The following is a 19,231-nucleotide window of genomic DNA, read 5'->3' on the forward strand; positions in this document are numbered from 1 at the left end:
TCATGTGGTGGCATCAGGATTGCATTTATGAACATATGCAAGACACATGCATTCTAAATCACCAAGCTGCTGCTTTGGATCCTTAAGTATTACCATCTTAAGAATCTTTATTCTTGGGGCTGGAGCGATAGCACAATGGGTAGGGCCTTTGCCTTGCATGCGGTTGACCGGGGTTCGATTCCCAGCATCCCATATAGTTCCCCGAGTACCGCGAGGAGTAAGTCCTGAGTGCATGAGCCAGGAAGTAACCCCTGTGCAATGCCAGGTGTGACCACAAAAGCCAAAAAAAAAAAAATGGTCATTCTTCTGATCCATGAATATGGGATATTTACCATTATAGATCTTCCTTGAGATTATTCAACAATATTTTGTGGTTTTCAGAGTATGAGTTTTACCCTTCTTTTGTTCAGTTTATTCCTAAGCATTCTCTTCACTTTGATGCTATTATAAATGAAATTGTTTTCCCGATTTCTTTTTTGGCTGGTTTATTATATATAGAAATATGACTGTTTTGTGTAATGACTTCCTCCTGCTACATTACAGGTCTCATTTTTCAGTTTTGTTCTTAGTGAACTTCTTAGGGGCTTTCTATATATGAGATTATGTCATTTGTAAATAGTTTTACTTCTTCCTTTCTAGTCTAAAAGTTTTTGTTGCTTATTTCCCCTGGTGAGAACCTCCAGTACAACATTTAATAGAAGTGAGAAAAGAGCAGGCATCTGTGTCTTGTTTCTTTTTCAACATAGGATATTTCCGGTCTCTCGCCATTTAATATAATGATGACTATGAGACCTTACCCCCCGTAAATTCTCTTTATGCTAATGAAGTTCCCATCTGTTTCTAGTTCGTTGAGTATTTTTATCATTACCAAAAAAAGGGGGGGGGGAGGCTGGAGCGATAGTACAGCTTGTTTTCTAATTGGTCATAGTCCATCACTGTTTTTATATATTGCTAGATTTGATTTGCTAGTATTTTTTGAAAACTAATTTGTCTAAATTTGTGACAGATCTTGAACGGTAGTTTTTTAGGATTTTTTTTCTTGTGATTTTTTTTTCTGGTTTGGGAATCAGAGTAATCCTGGCTACATAAAATGAGCTGAGAAATATTCCTTTCTCTTAATTTTTGGAAGAATTTGTGAAGAATTTTCACTAATTCTTCTTCAAATATTTGATAGAATTCAGTGGTAAACATCAACAGGGTTTGAATTTGGTAAGTAGTTTCTGGATTTTTAACTTAATTTCTTCACTTGCTACAGACAGTTTTATCTATTTCTTCTTTAGTTTATTTCAGAGGTCTGTTTGTAGAAATTTCTCCAAATCGCTGACATTATTTAATTTGTTGAAATACAATTACTTAATCATTCCTTTCTCATTATTTTTCTTTCTGTACGGTCAGTAGAGAGTCAATTTTTTCCTTCTTTAGTCTGGTAATTTGAGTCCTCACTTTTATTTATTTATTTATTTTTAATATTATTTCTTTCTGCTTTTTGTGTCACACCCAGTGATGCACAGAGGTTACTCCTGACTAATGCAGTCAGGAATTACTCCTGGCGATGCTCGAGGGACCAGATGGGATGCTGAGAAATTGAACCTGGGTCAGCTACATGCAAGGCAAAGGCCCTACCCGCTGTGCTATCATCGCTCCAGCCCCAAGTCCTCTCAGAGATATTTTCCCTTCACTTTTTCCCTGGCAATTTATTTATTTATTTATTAGCTTTTTAGGTCACACTCAGCAATGCTCAAGGGTTATTCCTGGCTCTGAACTCAGGAATTACTCCTAGCAGTGCTTAGGGGACCATATGGGATGCCAGGGATCAAACCCAGATTGGCTGCGTGCAAAGTGAATGCCCTCTCCACTGTGCTATCATTCCGGCCCTGCCCTGGCAATTTCTTGCTGTCTTGTCACCTCTCTTCTGTAAAGGTTTTCTTCTTCAATTTTTTTTTCAAAAGAAAGAAAGAATCAGTGGGGCTGGAGAGATAGCACAAAGGGCTGAAAACATTGCTTTGCATGCAAGAGGTCCAGCATCTATCTCTGGTGAAACACCATCAGGAGTAGCCCCTGAACACTGCTAGGTCACAACTGCTACGTGTGACCCTCCCCCCAAAATTATTGAAACTAAAATGTAAATGTTTAGCAAATTTGATTCCCAAAAGATTGAGCTAATTTTTTAATTAATTAAATTACACATAGTCTTTTCCATCCTGTCATAGAAATAGTAATAAGTTTTAAAACCTATCTTTTACTTATATAGCAAATAATCCTTGAGGCATATACAAAGCAGGCAACCATGATTAACTGTACTATATTTTATATTTGAAAGTTGTGAAGAGTCTAGCTTAAAATTTCTCATCAGATAAAATAATATAGCTGTATAATGGTAGTAACTATACTATGCAGTGATCATATATATTATGAGTCTATATTAGAGATATGTTTTTAGAACATTTTCTCCCAGAGTTAAAAAAAAATGTTTTTTGGCCAACCTGCTGTGTTCAGGGCTTACTCCTGGCTCTATGCTCAGGGATCACACCTGGCAATGCTTGAGGGAACATGTATCATGCTAGAAATTGAGCCAAGATTGGCTATTTTCAAGGCAAGTGCCTTACACTCTGCACTATCTTTCCAGCCTAAAAGTGTATTTTTTATTGACTTTTAACTGCAACAATCAGAACATCCTTAATATTACTTAAATAGAAAACAATTTGTCCTATGAGAATGTAATTAATGTTACTGAACTATAATTTAAAAGCGGTCCAAATGGTACATTTAATGTTATGTATATTTTATGACTAATCCAGAAATTGAACATATTGACTAATGTTTATGAGAAACAGCCTTATTCCTGATGCTCCATTCGCTCTCAACGGAACAACCATCTCCGAATGCAACAGTTATGTGTACCTAGGTTGAGAAGTCAACATGACAAATCACCTGGCACCTGAGTTGCGCAGGAGAAAGAGAGTGACTTGGAATGCCTTCAAGAGCATCAAAGAAATAGCTAAGAGGACGAAGAACCTCAGGCTCCGGGCACATCTCTTCGATTCCACTGTTCTTCCTGCATTAACATACGCCTCAGAGACCTGGGATCTACGAAAACAGGATGAGAACGCTATTTGGGTCTCCCAAAGAGGAATCGAAAGAGCTATGCTTGGAGTATCACGTTTCACTCAAATGAGAGAAAGAATCTGGAGTTCCTACCTCCGTCAACAATCAACTGGGATCCATGGTGGTGGGAAATGGGCGCTGGTGGAGAGATGGGTATTGGATCATTGTATAATTGAAACCCAAGCACAAAAATTTGTAAGTCTACAACTGTACCTCATGGTGTCTCACTAATAAAAATTAAAAAAAAAAATCAGGGATGCTGTCTGTTTTGCCAAGGCGTCAAAAATCAGATGGGCTGGACATGTAATGAGATTTGGAGACAGCCGCTGACTAGAGCCGTTACCGACTGGATTCCACGGGACGTCAAAAGATCGCGTGGCCGCCCACCTACCAGACGGTCAGACTTCTTCATCAAGGCCTGAACGATCGGTTTGAGGCTCTTTGTGTTCCTAGAACGGACAGACATCATTGGGGTACACTAGCATGCGACAGGGACAAATGGAGACGTTACTGGTGCCTGCTCGAGCAAATCAATGATTAACGGGAAGTCAAGTGATCAAGTGACTTATGTATCTGTGAAAGGAAGGAGAACTAGCTCTAATCACCTCTGGATCCTGACACGAAGACTCATTCTCCATCTTTCTTTTTTTTTTTTTTCATTCTCCATCTTTCAACTCCAGTTTCTCCTCAGTCTTTCCTATGAAGGTTACAGAAGAAAACAGTTATGACTACACACAGCTCAGGTAAACATCATCCTAGCTCGGAACCTTAGGAGGTATGGCTCTGTTTCCATAGATACAGACTTCAGAGGCCCATGAAGTTCTGTATCTATTGGATTCTGTATCTATTATGATGCAGGAGAAAGAAAAAGTGATGTGATTGGTCCCCATCAGAGTCCATCATGAGTAGATATTTAAGGGTAGGTTTCTGTTGCCGGAAGAAAGAAGAAAGGATCACTCAACAGATAAGAGAAACACAACCATATTGATCTGGTATCTCTTCCCCAACTTTAAACAGGCTATTTGCCATCTGCCAGTGCTCAATTTTTTATGAAATACTTTAATTATATTTGTTAAAATCAAGTTTATTTGTTCAGTAACTTTATATCATGTACCATGTATTGTGCCATCTCTTTTTCTAGGCAGCAGGGATAGAGTGTTGGACCACTCACAACCCCAGAGCCGGACAGTGTGAATCATTAGCTCTTGGAAGAAAAGAGCTGTCCGGTCCTCAGCATTGGCATTTCAGACACTGCCAGGAAAGAAACTGATTTTTCCTCTTGAAAGAAAAGTGTTGACTAGGTTTTTGCATTGTTTTGAAAGGATAAAAATAAATCCTACCACTTTTAGTAAGTATATCCTTTAATATAGAATGATTTTATATATATCTTTCTAAACTTAAAAATTATGATGTATCTCATATTTATTTGTTCTAAGTCACCATTTTACAAATATGTATATATATTTTTTCTGTATACTAGAGAAATATATTTTGAAAAAAGTCATATTGCTAGCTAATTTATCAGGGTACTGTTACTGTGGATGCTAGATAATTTTAAAATGTCTCCTCCTTGAGAGAGAACAAAAGGGAATGCCCTGCCACAGAGGCAGGGTGGGCTGGGAGGGACAGGGGTGGGAGGGACACTAAGATCTGTGGTGGTGGGAAATGGGCACTGGTGGAGGGATGGGTATTTGATCATTGTATAACTGAAACCCAAGCACAAAAATTTGTAAGTCTATAACTGTACCTCATGGTGTCTCACTAATAAAAATTAATTAATAAATAAATATAAAATAAAATGTCTCCTCCTCTATTCTTATTCCGCCCTTCTTATTCCCCCGTTCTTATTTTTTTTAAATACATATTTATTATTTATTTATGTATTTATTTTGTCTTTATGGGTCATACTCAGCAAACTCAGGGATTACTCCTGTCTCTGCACTCAGGAATTACTCCTGGTGGTGCTCAGGGACCATATGCTGGATGCTGGGAATAGAACCCGGGTCAGCCATAGGCAAGGCGAATGCTTTACTTGCTGTACTATCACTCAATGCCCACTCCCCCTTTCTTATTTCTTATTCCTTTTTTCTTATTGTAAACGAACTGATCACCTGTAGTCAAATTCCTATCGCTAACAGTATTTTGTTTCCTGATGAAATCCAAGCTCCCCCTTCAATTAGAATAAGCAGAGGGGATACTGTATTGTAGACAAAGGGAAGTAGATCTGTTGAAACCAGATCTGTGTCCTGGAAGAGACACTGGTTTTATGATGCAGGAAATCTACCTAAATTCCTGGAAATTTTTAGGATTAGGAGAAGATGACATTGTTTAGATTCAATCTAATCAGCAGGTCTGGAGGATGAGGGAACCCCCCCCCCAATAATTTGGGAAGGAAAGAAAGAAAGAAAGAAAGAAAGAAAGAAAGAAAGAAAGAAAGAAATTATTTTCTGTGGATTTCATTTCCTAAAAAATTCTAAATCACAAATTGGAACAAGTGAGACATACATACAAAATATACATAATTTGTAATTTAGTTAGGAATATCTATAAAAAATGAAACACTCACCCCACCCACCAAGTATGCATCAGGTAATGGTTGCATTCAGCAACATGTAATGAAAACCAGACTACTAAGGCCTAAGAAGTAAGTTTTTACTTTTCAAATAACAAGTCCCAAGGCAGACAGTTCAGTGCAAGTCAAAAACATGATCAGTGTTGAGCATCCCTGTTCCTTCCTGCTTGGCCATCCTTAAATGTGGTTCTCTGCTTGCCGTCAAGCAATGACTGCTGGTTCTCCTTTGCCTGTTTGCATTAGGAAACCGGAAGTCACTGCTGTCTCCTGACAAGTGAAATCACCAACAAACGGAAAAATCCACACCCCTTCCTGGCGCCCTCAGAAAAGTGAGGTCACAGTGGAGACTCCCCAACTGGAGAGACAGAGAGGCCTTCAGGGAGAATCCCAGATTTCCAGAGCCACACACAGAGACCGCGCAAGGGTCAGAAAACCCAAACTTATTGCTGGAGGCTCAGAGAGCAAGCCTGAGAGTCCAGATCTGCTAATCTGCAGTAGCACTCAGTCGTATGGGACTGCGGGTGTTACCAAGATTACCTTTGGGAGTTTAGCCAAGCTCCTCAGGTAAACACTGGAGAAAAATCCACAAAAGGTTCTGTCAGGGGAGAGAGGAGTAGCCTTTTGAGTCTGCCAGAATATCTGTTTTCTCAATGAGGTGTATCTTAGGAGAAGTATCTAACCAGAGTTAAGGGTTTAACTAGAACACAACCTGCAGGATTTAGAAAGTCTAACTTTCCTAAGAGAAGGGAAATACCCAGGGTTAGAGAGATAGTACACTGGGAAGGGTGCTTGCACACAGCCCATCCAGGTTCAGTCCCGGGCATCCTGTATGTTCCCCGGAGCCCACCAGGGATGGTTTCTGAGTGCAGAGCCAGGAGTAAACCCTGAACATTGCCAAGTGTACCTCCCACCCTCAAAGAAGGGGAATACCCAACCCTAGGTAGCTTTAGCTATCCACAGGAGAGAAGGAAATAAGCAATGCCTGTTCCTTTAGACATTCTGGGTTTTTTTTTTTTTTTGGCTTTTTGGGTCACACCGGCAATGCACAGGGGTTACACCTGGCTCATGCACTCAGGAATCACTCCTGGTGGTGCTCGGGGGACCATATGGGATGCTGGGAATCGAACCCGGGTCGTCCGCGTGCAAGGCAAATGCCCTACCCGCTGCGCTATCACCCCAGCCCCTCCTTTAGACATTCTGAAGAGTAAAGAAAGGTATGAGAAGACTGAACAATATTAACAAAATTCCTTCTTCAGAGGTGCAACTCATTAAATGGCGATGCCTAATCCAAAGAAACTAGGAAACGTATCCTTGCACACCTTTCCATCACATTACTGAAGGCCTATTGACAGGAATTCTTTTACCTGGCATATTGTGACCTTCCATCCTGAACAAATGGGGAAACGTGGCACAGAAGTAGAGCACATACCTTGAATGTGTGAAGCCCTGGATTTGATCCCCAGAGACAACAGGAACTACAAAAGAGAGAGAGAGAAAGAGAGAGAGAGAAGGAAGAAAGAAAAAAAAGAAAAAGAAAGAAAGAAAGAAAGAAAGAAAGAAAGAAAGAAAGAAAGAAAGAAAGAAAGAAAGAAAGAAAGAGCTTCCCCTCCCTGCCACTGGCAGCATGGTGGCAGCCGCCTCAGAGCTTATTGGAAAGCCAGGTATGAGCTGGCGGTGACTGGGCAACTGCATCCTCATGGGAAGGGGGGGGCAAAATGGCTCGTCCTTCACGCCCAACCGAGGCCAAGAGTTGCTCCCCACGAGCAGCTCTCCAGCATGGCCATGGTTCCAGAGACACAAGGACTTAATTCAGAGCCCCAGCAGCTTGCAGCAGAAATGTGAATGGACTTTGTGTTAAACTACAGCGCTATACCCCCCCCCCCGCCCCACCCCAGGGAAAGGGCATTTGTCTTTTCCACCTTTTCCCCCCAGGCAGCATGGTGGCTGCCGGCTCAGAGCTTATTGGAAAGCCGGGTGTGAGCTGGTGGTGATGGGGCAACTGCAGCTTCATGGGAAGGGGGGCAAAACCGGCTCATTCTTCACGCCCGACTGAGGCCACAAGTTGCCCCCCACGAGCGGCTCTCTGGCACGGCCATGGCACCAGACGCACAGAAACCAATCGCGTAATTATCCGGCTCTTGGCAGAAATCCCTCCAATCTCTCCAGACTTAATTAGTAAAATATCAGAAACCCAAAATCACGTGGCCGCAATTGCAGCTGCGCGACATCATATGATTTTCATAACCAGCAATAGAAAACAGATTATTTCACAATGCCTTTTCAGCAGTTCTGATTATTGGTGGGAATTTCCAAACAACAATGGTGCATCTTTTGTCGAAATAATGAATGTAATCAAAGTAGAGAGAGAGTTAAGTAAAAATCATCTGCCTCACAGGCATCGGGAGGGGTGGGAGGGGGGTATATTGGGGTTCTTGGTGGTGAAAAATAATTACTGAGAAAGAAAGAAGGAAGGAAGGAAGGAAGGAAGGAAGGAAGGAAGGAAGGAAGGAGAAAGAAAGGAAAGATTATACAGCACAAAGCATAGTAAAAGGTAAAGGTAAAGGCCCTCCCGTTGATCGTCGATTTGCTCGAGCGGGCCCAGTAACGTCTCCATTGGAGACTTTGTTGTTACTGTGTCTGGCATATCGAATAGCTTGCCGGGCTCTCCGAGGGTGGCGGAGGAATCGAACTCGGGTCGGCCATGTTGGCCGCTTGTAAGGCGAACGCCCTACCCACTGTGCTATCACTCCAGCCCCAAACATAAACAAACACCCCACAGTTTAATGGGATAGCAAAACATAAGAATCAGTTTCGAGGGCTGGCGTGATAGCTAGCACAGCGGGCAGGGTGTTAGCCTTGTACACAGTCAACCTAGGTTCGATTCCCAGCTTTCCATATGGTCCCCTGAGCACTGCCAGGAGTGATTCCTGAGTGCAAAGCCAGGAGTAACCCCTGAGCATCGCCAGGTGTGACCCAAAGAGAAAAAAAAATTATATTCGATATAATAGGGGTAATGAAATCTTTAATGGGAAATTAAAAACACTGATTTGTGAACTAAGTCCTATAGCAGATAAAGTAGACAGCATGCAAGAGCAGATGGACATCATAATCAGAAAGGATTCTAACAAAAAATGGGAAAAATGCCAGTGATCCAAAACACTTTAACAAACATGAAGAATGTTTTTGTTTTGTTTTTTTTTTGTTTTGGGGACCACACCCAGCATGCTCAGGGCTGACATGGAGAAAGTGTTTAATGGACTTCTTTAAGCTTGGGCTGGAGCGATAGCACAGCGGTAGGGCGTTCGCCTTACACGCGGCCAACATGGCCGACCCGAGTTCGATTCCTCCGCCCCTCTCGGAGAGCCCGGCAAGCTACCGAGAGTATTCGATATGCCAAATCACAGTAACAACGAAGTCTCCAATGGAGACGTTACTGGGCCCGCTCGAGCAAATCGACGATCAACGGGAGGGCTTTACCTTTACCTTTACCTTTAAGCTTGAGGAGAAACTTCCAAAAAATGAAAAGCAAGGAGGAAAAAAAACTAGACAAAACAAAAAAATAGAACTTCGAAGAACTTCCAAGAATCAAAGGCATAGCAAACACTGTGATGGAAAGACTGAAAGAAGGAACCGTCCAAATGAATATTTACACACAAAACCCCCTCAATCATTCAAAACAAGAATCACTGAGGATCTCTCCAAATTAATGTCAGACACTACTTCACAGATTTAGAAAGTCCAGCAAGCACCAGGCAGGGTAAGTTTAAAATCCCCCACACTAAGGTCTGTCATAGCCAAATGACCGAAAATCAAAGATTTAAAAGGAAATCTAAAACAACCTAAAGGAGAGTCATGTTACCTACTGGGGAGCAAAAATAAGAATTACATCAACTTTCTGGGGCCAGAGAGATAGTACAGTGGGCAGGATGCTTGCCCTGCACGAGACCAACCTGAGTTCCATCCCTGACATCCCATTTGGTCCCCAGACCATCACCAGAAGTGATTCCTAAGTGCAGAGCCAGGAGTAACCCTTGAGCATCATTGACTGTATCCCCTTTCCCACAAAAAAATAATTATGTCCAACTTCTTTTCCCAAACCAGATAGGTTGGATGAAAATGAGAAAATATCTAAGTTGAGAAGAGGGGGAAGGGGATGGTGGGGGTAAAAAAAAAAAAAAGAGGGGGAAGATGGAACCAAGCACTAACGCTGAACTCTGCAAAGAAGTTCTTCAAAAGTGAAGGAGGGGCTGGAGCGATAGTACAGAGGATAGCGCTCTTGTCTTGCATGCAGCTCTCAGGGGTTCAATCCCTAGCACCCCATTTGGTGCCTTGAGCCCGCCAGGAGTGATTCCTGAATGCAGAGCCAGGAATAACCCTGAACACTGCTGGATATGGCCTAAAAACAAACACAAAAGTCATGGAGAAATAAAAACTTTCTCTGACTAACAAAAGATGGAAAGAATTGTAGCCAGTAGACCTGCCTGGAGGCATTTAAAAACATTTGTTGGGCCAGAAAGATGCAAACCGGGTGGTTTTGGGTGTTTTCAATATGTCAACTCATGTTTCAAATTACTGGGATGTGGTGTTTGTGTGTGAGGCGGGAAGTATTGACAAGCAGGAAAGTGCCATACATATCACAGGAATTATTTGGAAAATCTCTGTACTTTCTGTTATAATTTTCTCCTGTGAACCTAAGGCTGTTCTTAAAAAATATATATATATATATATATATATATATATATATATATATAGATGGTGGCCACCTCCTAGTTTTTTGGAAAGCCAGGTATTAGCCGGTGGTGACAGGGCAACTGAAATCTCATGGGAAGGGGGGTGTTCCTGGCTCGTCCTTCACGCCCTACCGAGGTCACGAGTTGCCCCCCATGAGCAGCTCTCTGGCACGGCCATGGCTCCAGAGCCACAGAAACCAATCTCATAATTATCTGGCTCTTGACAGAAATATCTCCAGGCTTTACAATTAAAATATCAGAAATCCAAAATCGCAACGCAACCTTATATGGTTCTCATAACCAGCTGTAGAAAACAAATTATTTCACAATGCCTTTTCAGCAGCTCTGATTGTTGGATATAAATGCTAAACAATAATGGTGCATCTTTTGTCGAAATAATGAATGTAATCAAAGTAGATAGAGTGTTAAGTAGAATTCATCTGCCTCGGGAGGGGTGTGAGGTTCTTGGGGTTCTTGGTGGTGAAAAATAAGTACTGGTGAAGGGAAAGGTGTTTGATCATTGCATGACCAAGACTTAAACCTGAAAGCTTTGTAACTTTTCCCACAGTGATTCAATAAATAAAAAAATATATTTTTTAAGATATATATCTTTATATATATAAAAATACACATATATAAATATATAAGATATATAAAATATACACATATATAATGAAACAAAAAAATCTGACTTCCTTAGCATTGCATCTGAATTCTATGCAAGATGGTATACAGGTACATTTTAGTCAAATCTGTCAGCCACAGTTGCACTCATGCCTTCTTTTATTTTTTAAATCAGAACAAGTAATTGCTTTTCTATGACTCCTAAAAAAAATGACTTTCTTTTTATTTATTTTTTATTTTTTAATTTTTAATGAATCACCATGAGGTACAGCTACAGACTTACAAACCTTTGTGATTACGGTCCAGTCATGCAATGATCGAGTACCCCTCCCAGTGCCCATTCTCCACGACCAATGTTCCCAATATCCCTCCTGCCACCCCTGCCATCCCCCCGCCTCTGTGGAAGGCACATTCTCTTTTACTCTCTCTCTCTCCTTTTGGGTGTTATGGTTTGCAATACAGGTACTAAGTGATCATCATGTTCAGTCCATAGTCTACTTTCAGCACACATCTCCTATCCTGAGCAAGTCCTTCAAGCATCATTTACTTGGTGGTCCCTTCTCTATCTCAGCTGTCTTTTCCCCAAGCATGTGAGGCCAGCTTCCAAGCCATAGAGCAATCCTCCTGGCCCTTATCTCTACCACCCTTGGGTATTAGGATAACTCTCTTTTAAAATAATTACCCTGTACATTTCAATAACTTAACCTTATGCAATAATTATAATCAAGGTCCAAAGAGACAGTTCAGTGGGTAAAGTGTTCACCTTGCACACGGCTGGCCCGGGTTTGATCCTCAGCACCACATATGGTCCTCCAAGCACTGCCAGGAGTTATCCCTTGAGTATAGAGCCAAGAGCAAGCCCTGAGCACTACTGAGTATAGCTCCAAAACAAAACATAAAATTATTCCCAGCAATGCTTGTTAGAAATTGGATAGAAAATTGGTAGCTGATGAGAAACTTGTGACATCCACTGTCAGAATGTTTTGAAGTTGGAGCTGGAGTACATCAGGTAAAGGACTTGCCTTGCACATGATGGACCCACGTTTGAACCCCGTCCCCACATAAGGTCCCCCCAAACCCAATCAGGAGTGAATGCCCATAGCCAGGAATAAATAAGCTCAGAGCACTGCCAGGTATGGGGAAAAAAAGGAAAGAAAAAAGAGTGTTTTAGAAGCATGTAACAACAAACTGAATTTGGCTGGTTACAACCATAATTTCTTGTACTATTTCCCGTAAAACTTCTTGCATAAAGCCAGTGGGTGAGGTGCTTGTCTTGTACATTACCACCTCCATTTCTATCCCTGGACCACAGATGGCCCACTGAAAACTGCCAGGAGTAACCCCAGAACATAGAAACAGGAGTAAATCCTGAATACCATCAGGTATGGCCCAAAACCCAAAAACGTTTTGCATCGTGGATCTGGACTAGAGAGTGTGTCCATCATGTGGACGCCCTGGGTTCCATCCCAAGGTCCCACAACCATGGCCAGGGATGGGCTCCCCTAGCACAGAGCTTGTAGTATACACCAAACCCCCAAACCAGAGGTCTTGCCTGGGATGGAATCAGGAAAGATTCGTTTACTCTTCAACTCAGAATTTGGACTATCCTCAGTATATCACTCTTGTCCTCATATTTATGAGGGAGGCCATCGTTTCCCACCATCACATCTGAACCAAACTGTTTGTGGGACAGAAAAGCAATGTCTCTTTTTATTAACCTGAGAAATATCTTCCAGAGCTGCTTGGCAACGTTCTGTTCCCAATTAATCGCAGAAATGAGATGCATGCCTAATCAAGCCCAGGATAGGAGAATGAGATGCATGCCCGATCAACGCCAGGATAGGAGAATGAGGGTTCTGGGAATATCTATCTGCTGCCACCCTCTCCCAGAGAGACTGAGGCTTGGGGAGCCCATAGCAAGACGGGGAAGTGACTCCCAAGGGGAGTTCTGCCAGCAGGGGAGTAAAAAAGGAGAAAAATGTCATATGGAGAAGCTCCAGTAATATCTGGTGAAGACAGGGGAAAAAAAGAAAGAGAAAGAGAGAGAGAAAAAACGGTAGGAAGAATTGGAGAGGGGAGAGGAGAAGATAGTGAAAGGGAGGGGAGAGGAAAGGACAGAATAGAGAAAGAATTTCACACACACACATATACACACACTCACACACATGCGCACACACTCACACACACAGTACCCCACTATCCTCAAAGTCTTGAGTGAACGATGACAATACAACTTCTTGGGAGGTTGGAGAGATGTACCGTGGGCACCTGCCTTGCACTGCTAGGAGTGATCCCTGAGCACAGAGCCAGCAGTAAACTCTGAGCATGGTCAGGTGTGGTCCAATTTCCCCCACTCCCCTTCCAAATACATTGAAACACTATGTGTCCCACAGGTTATTGGAAAAAGAATGAGTGTAGAGAATAGTAGGTGCTCAGTTCTTGTTTGTTTGAGCTACACTCAGCAGTGTTCAGGACTTACTCTTGACTCTGTGCTCACGGAGCCCTTCAGATAGGGTTCAGAGGACCATTGGGGAGGATATGGATCAAATTTGGGTCGGCCACGTGCAAGGCAAATGCCCTACCTGCTGTACCATCATTCTGGTCCCAAAATAGTTCTTATGTTTGGGTGTGGGATCTTCACCTTAGAGGAAATAGTAACTTGACCTCATGATACACATTTTTAAATACTTGGTATAAAGTCTGAAAAGTTCCATCATTAGAGTCGTATTAAAACAGGCCTGAGAGTTCAAATAACTGTGGTGCATGACCCAGGGGGCCCAAATTCTCTTCCCAGCCCTGCGTGTCCTCCCTTGCACCTGTGTGTAGCATTGGTGGCCCCTGAGCATTGCCAGGCAACCCCAGGAGTGTCCCTCACGACTGAAAATACGGAACTGGAGAAAGCCACAGTAGAAAAAGCTGCTTAACTTTCTCTGTACTTCTGCATTTATTTTTCTTTTCTTTTTTTCTTTTTCCTTTAAATTGGATTCTACCGGTTAGACAACACCTGTCAATGTCCTGTTCTCCCGTTTTTCATCGATTTGCTCGAGTGGGCCCAGTAACGTCTCCATTGTAAGACTTTGTTGTTACTGTGTCTGGCATATCGAATACGTCACGGGGAGCTTGCCAGGCTCTGCCGTGCGGGCGAGATACTCTCGGTAGCTTGCCGGGCTCTCCGCGAGGGGCGGAGGAATCGAACTCGGGTCGGCCATGTTGGTGGCGTGCAAGGCAAACGCCCTACCACTGTGCTATCGCTCCAGCCCAGACAACACCTAACTGCCAGCATTTCGAAGAAACCAGCAAGAACAAGATCAACCTTTATGAAAGGAATTTTACTTTGTGGCACCTGCTCATGACTTTCACCTGACCTTTATTAGCTCAGCTATTGCCTTATCCTTCTTTTCCCTCTGGAAGAACTCTTCCTCCTGCCCCCAAACTCTGTCCCTCTGTGTCTCTCTCTTACTCTCCTTCTCTTTCCCTCTCCCTCGCCCTCTTTGGGACATAGATTTTGAATTTCTAACCTGAAGCTGTATTTCCCAAATTGTAATTCTCTACCATTCACAAGCAGATGCATTTTGAATCTCCACTAAGCTCACTCTTGTCTTCCTAAAAGTTAACAAGTCCAAGGGTTGGAGCAATAGTATAGGTAGTGTGTTTGCCTTGAAAATGGCAAACCTGGGTTCATTCACCTGTATATCCCATACAGTCCTCCTGTGCCCTACATGGTCCCCCCAGCACCTTATATGACCCCATAGCACTGCCAGGAGTGATCCCTGATCTTGGAGCCAGGAGTAAGCTCTAAGCCTCACTGGGTGTATACTCCATAAACAAATAAAACAAAAAAAAAAAAATAGGTTTTCAAGTCTGGTGGCCTGTGTGGCTCAGTGATTGAGCACTTGCTTGGCAAGGGTGAGGCCCTGAGTTCAATTTCTAGCATCATATGGTGCTATGGACTGGCTGCTTTATCTAGATTGGGGGGGGGGGGGCAGGTGCCAGGGATGGAATTTAGGGCCTCAGGCATGCAAATCCAGAGCCCTATCACTGAACCACACTCCCAGCCCTACTTAGAGCTTTCTTTATCATCAAGAACAGGAGAAGGTTTGTCTGAAGAGTAGAATTTCATCAAAGGCCTTTGTGAATCACTTTTAAAGTTTTCACAGGGGATCTTTACAAACCTAAGGCAATTAAAGACAGAGCCCTAGCGATTGGCAGGGAGCCTCTTTAAACAGGTTGAGCTGGTTCCCCTCTCCCTCCCCACCCCACCCCCAGCTCCTTTCCTTGATAAATCCAGTTAGCCAGTTAAAATTAATCACCAGGATAGTAATTTGTTTCTTACAGGTCCCCAAGATAAAGAGACCTGAAGTGGTTTCGGCCAGTCAGCTGGGAGCAGCTTCCAGTTTGAATGTGGTGGCTCTCAGACTGCTTTTTTTTCCGGGCCTGGCTTTGGGTTACCATGACAACTGGATTGCTCCCCGGGAGAAAGCAAGATTGTTGGGGCTGCTGGTCTGAGAGGAGGAGGTGGAGTTAGAACAGGTGTAGAAACACGGGTTTAAGCCAGGAAGCAATGAGATGGGGCAGGGAGGGGGTTCTGCGGTGAGGAGTCCCCTGCACCTATTGTGTGGGTTTGTAGGGGAATAGGAGGTGATGCTCTGATTGAATTCCATGACCTCCTCTGGGAGAAGGGATTTGGGCTGGAGCAGCAGACGGCCCTGGCAGGTCCTTCCCATTAGAGGAGCACCAGACCACCAAACAGTGGCGGAAGCATCCTTTGTTTCCAACTGGACTGGCAACTGGCATGCTGAGACTTCTGGGGGTCGGGGCTGGGGGTGGGGGATGGTTGGGAGGGAGATAGGGGGGGTAAGGAAGAGAGAGAAGGATGGAAGGAGTGAGAGAGAGAAAGAGGAGGAAGGGAGGGGGAAAAGATTGGTTTATTTCTTTTAGAGGGAGGCGTTTAGGTCACAGAGGGCCTTCCTCCTTCCTCCTGACTTTGTACTCAGGGGTCACTCCTGGCAGTGCCTGGGGTCAGACTAGGGTTGTCCAGGTGCAAGGCAAGCACCTTAACCCCTGTACTATCTCTTTGACCCCAATTGCTAACCCTAATTCCAAGTAGGAGTAGGCAGGGCCCTCATAAGAACCTCCCCTTTCCCCCCACAAGAACGGAAAGATTTTACAGCTTAAAAATTGATGATGAGTCATTTGACCTCCAGGACCTATTTTTTTAATGAATCACTGACTTGAATGAGGTCATGCATTTATTTGAAATCGGCCCCTTTGTCTTACTTCCTCTATTTCCCAGACCTCCTGTTGTTGAACCTGGAGGCCGTGAATAGTAACCTTTGAAAGTGCATTTATTCAGGGTCTCAGTGCCAAGTTATTTGAGTAGTATAATCCTGGCTTTTTATAATGTTTCTTTTCCACTTGCTTCCAGGTTTTTATTTCTGAGTGTTCTGTCATCTCTCTACTGCATACTTAAGTTACAAATATGCACAGAAGAGGTGAGTTTTATGGCATGCTGCCGTGATGAGATTATGTACTGACGGTATTCTCATACCACTGGGGAAAATCATTTCAAAAAGACTGGATAAATTCTACTTCAAAAGAGTTTGCCAATTAAATTTTGGATAACAAGACACCTAACAATGAATTCTTTGGCCCTATCACATTTTAAAAGTTATTTCTTAAATATATATTAATCGTGCGTATGTGCTTCCCTATTAAGACTTCGTCTGCAAATAGTCTAATAAAATGGTAAAAACAAAATAGGAAAAAATGTTTGTATAGCTGCCTTTTCTATATTTTATTATTTCTTTTGGCTTCTTTATGTCCTCCTAAAAATGTTTTCAAATTTGCTGAGATCATATTGATGATTCACACTGATTTCACAACGAGATATGTCTGCCTCTTGGAGTAGGAACCTGCTCATCTGTTATTCCTCAAGCCAGCTGCTTCTCTCAGAACAACCCTGCTTATGTAACATTCATTTCTTCATTTACTTAATATCTGCAAGGCCCAACACAAGTGTAGACATTGCAATGAGGGGATGGGTATCCAATCATTGTATGACTGAAACTCGAACATGAAAGTTTTGTAACTGTATCTCACAGTGATTCAATAAAAAAAAAAAAAAAGAAAAGATAGTGCATTTTATGTTGTTTATGACTTAAATGTATTTTTTACACTGTGGGGTGTGTGGAATGAATGAACCCCACTCCAGCAGGGTTCAAGGGACCATATGTGGTGCCAAGGGATCAAACCGGGTTGGCCATGAACACAGGAAACATCTTAACCCCTTTCCCCTCTGGTCCTAAGAGGGGAAGACAGAATATGCTGAGGGAAGAAATTTGTGGAGGGACGGCAAATAGGGAAGATTTATTCTTATTGTTCCCACCTTGCTCCTTCATTATCTAAGGCTTCTCCTAGCACATCTCACTGTTTCTTACTTGAGTGTGGCTGCAAGCTTTACATCTGTAGAGGTTCCCTGTTTATTTGTTTTCAATCATTTTCGTTTGCTGCTGCCTGTTCAGCACCAATAATGCCTGGAATGTATTGATGCTAAGCATTGAGTTACTAAATAGATAAGCGTATGAGTCAAATGATAACTGGCTGTAAAGTTGAAGGTGTCTAGTCTTATAAAATGTCATTTAGGCTTCCCCTTCCCTTAGATCTTACCCAATACAATTATCAATTTTCATTTTCAAAATCGTGATTGAGGTAGCCTACTTCACATGTTTTACAGATAGTTTTGGTTTGCTATTGACTTCTGCTTGTGTCGTTTTCCTTCAGGGGAACGGGGGCTCTCAAGCAGGACTCAGAAAGCCCCAAGGACCCCCAGCTATCATTCTTGGCCACCCTGTAGGTATTTCACTGCACAGTCCTGAGGATGCGGTGCTTCCTGGGCTCTGCAGAGCCACCGATTCCCCAGGCCACCAAGCTGTAGCTGTGCGTGGGAAGCTGCAGGACCACACCCACTGCGCTGGGTTGGGTGTGGCTTCTGGGCTGTACCCAGCAATATTTGGAGGGACCATATGGTTTGGGGGATCAAAGCCAGGTTGGGCATGTGCTAGGCATAGGCCTTAACTGCTATATTATCTTCTGACCTTTCCCATTTAAAAAACAAACCTGGTTGTCACTGTCTTATTGTAAGAGCTCCTCACATATTAAGTAAATCATTTTATCGGCTGGCATATATTGCAAACATTTCTCAGTTGGTCATCTTTTGGCTTTGTTTATTATATTATGTACTATGCATTATTTTAAATTTTGATAGTCATCTATGTAAACATTTTTTGAGTTTCTCTTGGATTGTTTAAGGAACATCATCTAATGATTTCTCTGATTACTTTAAATTTTGGCCTTGTTTGGTTAGGGGAGGCTCACCTGGCAGTGGTCAGGAATTATTTCTGGTTTCCTATTCAGAGTTTGCTCCTGGTGGTGCTCAGGGGCCCCTGAAATACTAGAGATATAACCTATGTCTACATGCAAAACCTGCACATCAGCCCTTGGGCTGTCTCCTGAGACCTTGTTTATTTGGGGACCAGATGGTGCTCAGGTTTTACTCCTTGCTCTGTGCTCAGGGTCCACTCCAGCAGGGTTCAAGGGACCATATGTGGTGCCAAGGGATCAAACTGGGTTGGCCATGAGCACAAGAAACATCTTAACCCCTGTCCTATCTCCCTGGCTTTTCCCGGCCATTATTTGGGTTTCATATGGACACATACAGTTAAGGAGTATAGAGATATATAAATATATACATATACTTTATCTATTGAGAATGACAATATTTATTCAATAACTCAACTTTTCTGTCCAAAGAAATAGCAAGAGGCCTGGGTGAGATCCCTGCTCCACATCTCTCCTTGAGTACTATCAGGAGTGAACCTAGGAGCTCAGAGGTGGGAGTAATCAATTCCCAAATTGGGAATTTGTTTTGGGATATGACTCAAAAACCAGAGGGAAAAAATTCATCTCTTTCGTCAATAATTTGACATGCCATGTCTTCAGTCTTGAGGCATTTAATTTCAATGTGTATTTAGATCTATAACCATTGGTCTCTCTTCTCTTCTGTTTATTTTGCCCCTTCATGTACTTATGTACCACCAGGCTTAGAGTGTGTGTGTGGTTCTATGAGGTGTTACCAGCACACATGTAGTTTTATGTGGCAAACTAAGAACAATTCTAGCTAAGAACTCTTCCTGCACCACAA

The sequence above is a fragment of the Sorex fumeus genome, unplaced genomic scaffold (assembly GCF_029834395.1).
Source record: "Sorex fumeus unplaced genomic scaffold, SorFum_2.1 ptg000030l, whole genome shotgun sequence".
Lineage (NCBI taxonomy): Eukaryota > Metazoa > Chordata > Mammalia > Eulipotyphla > Soricidae > Sorex > Sorex fumeus.